General features: G+C 43.5%; 1 protein-coding gene across 3 annotated transcripts in view; it reads left to right on the forward strand.

Annotated features, from left to right (window-relative positions):
* Window positions 1-7,058, forward strand: part of Adamts-a (ADAM metallopeptidase with thrombospondin type 1 motif A) — a 379,948-nt gene extending 372,890 nt beyond the window's left edge. For 2 of the 3 annotated variants that reach the window (XM_077689812.1, XM_077689814.1), the window contains 2 exons: window positions 1,074-1,111; window positions 2,371-7,058. The gene's annotated coding sequence lies outside the window, so the exon portion shown is untranslated. The remainder of the gene's footprint in view (window positions 1-1,073; window positions 1,112-2,370) is intronic. The other variant, XM_077689813.1, reaches the window with a different exon arrangement.
* Window positions 7,059-8,153: the final 1,095 nt, after the last annotated feature.

Below are 8,153 nucleotides of genomic sequence, written 5' to 3' on the forward strand. Positions count from 1 at the left end.
GGGAATATGACATCGTAGGTTCTGTTGCAGGAAATGAGCTAGTGGTTCGCATGGCCATTCCCTTTTTTCCTAATTATATAACTTATTTGAGTGAAGCATGCATTAAAAGTGTCGTCAGTATGATTTTAACGAGGCAATCTTTCTAATGTACCAAACTTGTGTTTTCTCTGCATGGTTCCTTTGAGGTGATGAAGATCACAGCCTCATTAATATCTTTTTAGAGGGACTGCAGGCATATAAGTGTATGTATAACCTGGGAGAATGTATTATCTGAACGCATGTTAAACTAAAAAACGTTACTGTGGGGTCAAGTTTTTACAATGTAACTGTTGTGAAAACGGAATAACCAGTAAAGCATCATCAAGTTTCTGCTGTATCTTTTATTGTGCACCGATTGGTAAGTTATCAAGCATTACGATCATGTTCTTGATTGGGTGCAATGTGTCATTTACGGCAATGAGCTCACAGAAGGTATGGCATGCAAGACGCTAACATAACATACAGGCGGCCTTTTTGTTGACAGTGGTAGAATATGAATTCGGCAGTGAAATTTCTGTCCATCAGTTTGTCCATTCCCTAAATGATCTAGTGAATTATGTATACTGAAAAAGCCAGAATGCGTTATACCATATCTACTAGGCATTAAATAAAATATGGATATGACATTCCATACAGTTTGTTACGATGTTACAAAATTTCTTGTTAGGTGTTTATTCATAGCTAGGTGGATATTTTACAAATTGCTTCGAGAACTTTGAAGAGCTTCTTGGTAATAATTTTGTAGCTTGTCATGTTTATTTTCAAATTGCTGAGATGGCAAGAAGATTATGTAATAAGGCTTTAAGTGCAAGGTGCATGCACTTCACTATAAATTACTAACATCTTGCATTAATTTTGCGGCTGATAATGTGGACTGTCATTAGACTATCGTCACGACCTTACACGTAAAAAGTGTTCAGCAAGAAGTAGAAAGGGAAGTGTTTTTTTTTTCTTAAGTGTTTCGTAATGCTTACTCTTTTAGCAAGTTTTTCCGAATTTCTAATCGTTCGTGGACGCATTTCTGTTTTTTTCAGTTGGAGGAGTTAGATCTGCCGTTCTGCCGATCCTTTCGGTAAGCGAATAATACATCCTGCCGTACAACCTCGTTCTGTCTAGTGTCTTGCCTGCAATGCCTTCTATTTCAAATGCGCAGTTACGAAAAACTGTCTTCTTTACTGTTGACGGTGTAGGGTTTACATTAAGGGTGTGCGAATACTGAATAGTAACCTTAGAATCAATTATAGAATCAAATAAAAAAAAAACTCGAATGTCGAGTCGAATATCAATTTTTTTACAAGCCTGAATTTTTCATAGGTTTTTCTGCAAACATCGAATTTGAATGTTCGGGACGTGGCTTTCTTTTCAGCCCGAAGAACGCACTTTTCAATTATCACTCGCAGCAGTCCAGTCGCAAACCACTATGAGGCGATACTTCAGCTATCCGGTGGGCGTACGATACGCTTTTAAAAACAAATAAAACGACTTGCACTTGAGTTGCTGTACTGCAATCATAGGCAATCACTAGGCAGCGCCTCGTAACTCCGAAGTGAGCACTTTGCAGACATGAAAAATATGACTCGAAATTTGGCACAACCACAATCACGGACCACAATGAGGCTCTGCTTCGGAAGCACATCTGAAGCATGAAGCATAGCGAAAGGAAAGCTTGAACTACAGTCGCCATGCACGAACCTGCGGTACACCCTGTGGTCTAAAATAACAAAAAATGCATTAGACATACACAAACAGCATTAAAAAGCCAGAAGATGGAAGCGCTGTCAAAAACAACAAAATTGGCAGCGATTGCTGTACCAGAAACTGCCCTAACATGTAAACATCCGGTCGCAGTATTTAAAATGACGGCCAGAGTCGACGGCGGTGGCATGAAGAGAAGATCGCCGCAATCGCGAATTACTCCATGCAGCGTGATAAAATTTACGGCCTCTGCAAGGCACGCTCGTCGAAAGCGCGATTGGATGAAACTTGCCGAACAGACAGAGTACCAGCAGTGCGTTTGCGTGGGCTGATATCTCTCACTTTCACAGAGCCGGACACATTAGGAAATTCCACTCGACTATTCGAAAAATCGAATAGTGGGTATTCGATTCGCGAATCAAATTATTAGCAGAGGTACTATTCGATTCGTATTTGACTACTCTAGTATTTCCACACCCCTAGTTTACGTTCTTGTTCATGGGCAGAGTAGTGTTTGTTGTACGAGTAAGTACTACAGTGTTGCTTCACTTTTATTACATGAACATTATCGCATTTATCGCCAAAAGGTATAAAATATAATGTTGTAATACGTGCTACCGTAAAACATGTCTGCAGTGGGGCTCAAAACAAGACAACCATCCAGGAGTGGCGGCGGATGTTTGCGTCAGAGCGAAGGAGTTACCTCGATTGACGCAGTGTTCACTGCTGAGCGCAGTATTTTCTGGCAGATCTTCCCGACAGCGTGCGGACTGACAAGGAAGGTTGCCAGACAGCCAACAGAATGCCAAACCCTTTCCCTCCACCTCTTCAAGAACCTTGCCTAGTGTCTGTGTGTGCCCCGACAACCGTTTCGCTGCATTCGACCCAGTTTTACATCGGTTCTGCGGATGTGTGTGATGTGTGTGCGTGTGCCTGTCTCCAAGCTTGACGCAAAATGCAACGGATGAACTCTCAACAGCATTCATCGCTGACAACGCATCAGCAACGCATGAATGTGTAGCAAGTGTGGCCAAACAAGGGGAGCAAGTGACAAAGAAAATTCGCTCTCATTCTTTCACTCTTTTTTTAACTCTCTTCTTTTTAACCCTCCTCTTTTCATCGATTGCTTTGCTTGCCGTCATAACATTTGTTTTCCACTAAGCTCCTCTCGCCACCGACCTTGAATGTCATAAAGGTGCCTCGCTACTCCGTTGCTCACGTGATTGTTCTTCTGTCTGCAACTTCTTTTGCCGTGTTCCCGTGTCGTCGTGCGACTCTGTTGAGAACGATGCATCGGCGGGTACGGGGATGTGCAACGCTAACCGCACTGTTGGCTGCAAAGGTGCAATGCCTCCCAAGCGTGCAAACTCTCGAGAGGTGGTGTGTTCATGTGTAAAGGCTCACTCGACGTGAAGAAGTGCATCGAGGAAAACTGTGCTTCGGAGAAGTGGACCTCGATGGAACGTGCTTCGGCGAAGAAGTGCTCATCGCGGGGTGTAGTGTTGTCATCATTATTTATTGCTTACACCAGAGTGCCATGTTTGGAGAGGAACCACGGATTATACGCGCTGCCTGCTCAGGGGAGCTGGAACTGATGGTACGATGCTGCTCGACGGTGAAATTTGGTCCCGCATTTCTTTTTTCTCCGGTTTAGAGAAGAGCCGTAAATGTTCCAGGTCCCTTTTGCTGTTCAATTTTTCGTCCTAAATTATTGAGTGGGATACGAGTTTGTCGGAAACTGTTATTTCGTCTTTTTTGTTTGCTTAGGCTACATATTTAGGCAGTCTGCTCAAGAGATAATCCTAACGTAGGGCATAACAGGTAGGCATTTTTCGACCACGTCTTGTTTCGTTATCAAAGATTTGTTCCGAAAAACGAGTTTGGGCGGTGCTTGTATCGTCGAAACTGTTGCAATGTTGTGAAGGAGACTGATTGGGTTACAGCAGGGTATTTTGCCATGTGTGCGTACGACCAGAGAGGATAAAACTTTGAAAGCCATGGAAAGGTCACAGATACCAATTTACCTGACAGTGCGTTGTCATGATGTCTAGACACAACTCCGAAGGATCTTTGAGGAGCAAGGCTGTGGGAACCCTACAGCTTTTGCTGAGAAAGATGTCTGAAAAGACTGCACCAACATGTATGCGTTGAAAAGACTGTCACCTAATCGTATAAATAATTAGACATCCAAAGATGCATTTATATACGTCTCTCACTGCCACTAATGAGTCATCTAGTGGAGAAGTATACGCTGGACCTTACCAAACTCGTGATGAGAGAGCTTCGAATACAGCTTGATGTGGTGATTTGAAATCTCATGCTAACCTTTCTGGCAGTGAGAAGCCAATGAGGGGGAGCGTTACACGCTGTAATTTTAAAAGGGTGACCATTTGCCATGATGCTGCGTTATCTAGTTGAAGCTAGATGTTTCATTGGGGCAGCGACTATGTGTCATCGTGTCCTTCTCACAAAGCTTTGAGACTCAAACTTTCTCTCTAGCACAGCACAAACAATGTTTACCACGTTTATGTTCTCTGTACCGGTGAAAAAATTAGCATGCCCACAGAGCAGCAGAATCGCAACAGTGTGACCTGCAATTTCCTCTTCAACAGCCGTTGTATAGAGCAGGTTTTGCGTTCAGGGCCAGTTTTGGAGGCTACATCGTGTGGCCACTGCCATTCTATTTTGCCTTTTTTGGCCACGTTTATACACAACTCGAAAGCTTATATTGCTACTTAAAGAGTGCTGTCAATGCCATGGGGCCTCCAGTCCTTTTTACGAGTGGTGTGCATGTGTTACATGTTTTGGCTGTGCTGTGTGTACGATTATCGGAGATAGCTGTCCTGCGTTTATGAGTGCCCTGCTTACCTACCTCAGAAAGCCGAAAGAATGTCAGTGTGATTGCACGTCGGTTTTAGTGGGCCGCTTTTCGTCAACTAGGAGGCGTAGTCTGCACCATTGCAGTCTGTAGACGCCAGTATTTGTCATGCCGAAAGTACATTTTGCGACTGAACAAGGTTAGCTTCATTAATTAACAGATTAAGTCGCTGAACTTGACCTTACCAGCGCAGTATAAAGTGTTTGTTTGGGCTGATTAGGCATGCCCTGTAAACAAAGCCCCCCGACCATCGACAGCTGCGATTTGGAAGGACTTGGTCTTGAGGATGCTTCTGGGTTTTATACCTAGTGGCCTGTTTGTAATGTGTATCAAGGCATCTATTGTCAAGGCATGTGTTATAGGGGGCCAAAAAACATTAATGTGTTACTTATGCAGGCAAACGATGCAATACTGAATGCAGGGCAATGTTCTTCTGTTAACGAAAGACCACTGTATTTTTTCTTAAGGCAGCAAAGCCTCAGGCATCTCTTACTAAATGGCAGGCAGCTAGTAGAGAAGACTCCACTCTAGACATTCTCAATAACCTCCAGTCTCTGTTTTGTGCTAGTTTGCAGAACATCTCACTCGGCGATGGCAGTCTCATTTCATGCAAAGATAAATTGATATCTTATTTACATGAATCTGGGCAGCTCTTTTTCGAATGGAATAATGTAAAAGATCCTGAGACTTCTCAGCGCATGGCATGCTTCTTCAGCGAGTATTTTTTCTCGGCCAACTGTATTTATTCATCATAATGCTGAAGTGCTAACAATTTGAGGAGCTATCTGATGTTTGCGAGGAAACCTGATTGGACAGTTCTTGAAGTAAACAGTTGCTCTGGTAGCCCATTGGACCTCGCTTCGTCGTTAACAAAGCTCATTCGACACAAATTCGACCAGTGTTTGCTGCTGTTTATTCATTGTAGTGTTTGTGCCTGTTCTGTCACTCATTGATGTTGCACTTTTCTTTTTGGTTTTTATGGTTCTTTTTGTTTTTGTTTTTTGCTTTTAAGCAGTGATCTGCACTGAGCTTAGCTTATTCCGTGAAACAGCAGAACACTTAAAAGCACGCTTAAATATTCTCAAGTACACTCAGGATGCAAAATAGATTTAATAATGCGTTCTTCAGGGCACATATAATATGTCCCGAGTTGTATCTTGCTAAAACTACTTACCTGTGCCCTTTCTCTTACTATAGCAGCGGCGAATTAAGCGTCCCCTCGCACTACAAAACAGGTTGCCGTGCTTCCTTTTCTTGGCTGGAGTAGTCTTTTCATCAGACAGGGCGCATTTTTTTCCTTAAAAGTTTCAATCTCTTGGACCTGCAATTCCCCAAGGCTAAGCAAAGTTTTTCAGATGAATTCGAGGGTGTCCTTCATTTCTACCTAATCAATGCCGCTTCACTCGATTGTACAGTTGTACCAAAACTATGTAAGTTACTCTGAATAGTACGCTATTTAGAGCGTCGGTTTTCACCTCAACAGTGGCACAGTTTTGATGACTATCAGCAGTTGTAGCTGTCCAGGTGTCATTTGTCACAACGTGTGTATGCTCTAGGCTGCGAAATAATTATAGTTGGTCCAGTGTGGCTTTTGTAGGTTAGGATGTTTCACTGTTCTGAATGGATGAACGTACCCTTTCATGGCGTATCCTGATGAAGCTAGAGTAGCATACTGTGTGCGCCTCCCGGCTGTGAACACAAAAAAGTGTCTGCTTGCGAGATCCAAGGTACATTTAAACCTTTCCACTGAGTAGTGCTTCGAGTCTCAAATTCAAGCCATACAACATCATAACTTAGCAATTTAGAGTTAGCTGAAACTTCTGGACTTTGTGCAAAATACCGTATTTATTCGTTTATAAGGCGATCACAATTATCAAGTATAACACCGTCTGTCGCTTTATTAATGACCGATATTCATAAACCGGCGCTTTATTACACAGTCTGATCTGAAAAGTAAGTGTAGCTTGCAACTAACCCATCTGCCTTTTGCGATACAGCAACAATATCCTTCTAACGAGCATAACAGCAGCAGTAGATGAAAAACAATGTACTGAGCTGTTGTCACAACGTACTTTCAATAGGCACACGCATTTCAGCGTTGCAAGGCCCTCTTCAGGTCAGGTATTAAAAAAATACCTTATGATGAGGGATTTGAAAACTGGATGCTACTTTTTAAGCCCCGTGCAAGTGCAAAAAAAAATGTCACGTGAGGCCATGGGTCCGAGGAGAAGCTTCCAAGAACTCCGTGCCGTGTCGAATGTTTGCTGCCCCGCTTTGTGGATCGTGTTGTGGCTGTAGTGGACAATTGCGTGTTTCTGTTTGATGGTGAATATTGTTGTAATTAATTTTTTTCCGTGGAGGGGACGCTATTGCTCCCCCTCCCGCACTGCCATGTGTTTTGGCCGCACTGCCTGTAAATAAACATTGATGCACATCACCAATACTGCACGTGTGTGGACGACTATTTCTTGCGCGCCGGCTGCCGCCAAACTGCGGAGCTTGGGGGACGTCGTGGTCCTCTCAGAAATGTTTCGTGGCTAGACTGTCCCACCAAGAGGAACTCGTTGTGTTGGTTCAGTGGGTAAGGAAATGGTGCTGCTAGTTCAAGGTCACATCCGGTGTGAGGTCAGACGGGATGGCAATTTTTTAATGGGTGCATAGAATGATTGCTTTTGTTCGAGATTTCAGCGTATGTTTAAGGGCCCTGGTTGTCCGAAATTAATCTGCAGTGCTTGACTACCGTGTTACTTGTAGCCCAGTTGTAGCTTCGACATGTAAAATCCCCACTTGATTTCTTTACACCACAGCATCTTTTAGGGCTCTTTTGGAAGATCACCTCAAACATACTGATTGCAAGGCTAAAGGCCCATTCACACTTGCAATAAAAGCGAACAAAAGCGGCACCAATTCTGTCCGCGCGGCGACAAAAATTGGTCTTGGCCATTCGACAAAAACGATTGTCGCCCGACAAAGCAACGGAATTCTCGTTTCTTTCGCTCGGTTTCATTGCAAGTGTGAATGGGCCTTAAATCAACTCCATGATGCCTGTCCAGTCATGCCGATCCATCGTTGAGCTGGGGCTACTTAAGCTGTAAACACACTTGGTGTTCAAATCAAATTTGTAGCTTGTTTAGTGGCCCTACAAACCCCGAAAATCCCTTTCCATCTCCCACATCACATGCCACAAGCATTTGCCTGGACCAAGCAGCCGTGTGCATGATGGAGGAAAAGCGGGCAATTCAAAACTGTGCTTGAGAGAATGCACTGAGTAAGAGAGATGGACATGTGGTTACATACCACAGATAAGCTGGCCAACCAGACCATGCCAGCAAGTTTGGGTGTGTTCAATCGCGAGACAGGTCAGGTAACGATCATTTGCGATGGGGCAACCTCCGAAGGGCGTGGTAAAGATAATAGTCCATGGCCAAAGTACTATGGGAGGTACATGTAGTCACGGAAAAATGAAGGGAAAACATGAAAATATGAAACAGAACACACAAATAGCGCAATTTCTTTCAATGCAACCCAACTTGACGCGTGA

This window comes from Haemaphysalis longicornis, unplaced genomic scaffold, assembly GCF_048455015.1.
Source record: "Haemaphysalis longicornis isolate Haplotype H1 unplaced genomic scaffold, Haemaphysalis longicornis Haplotype H1 scaffold_10, whole genome shotgun sequence".
Lineage (NCBI taxonomy): Eukaryota > Metazoa > Arthropoda > Arachnida > Ixodida > Ixodidae > Haemaphysalis > Haemaphysalis longicornis.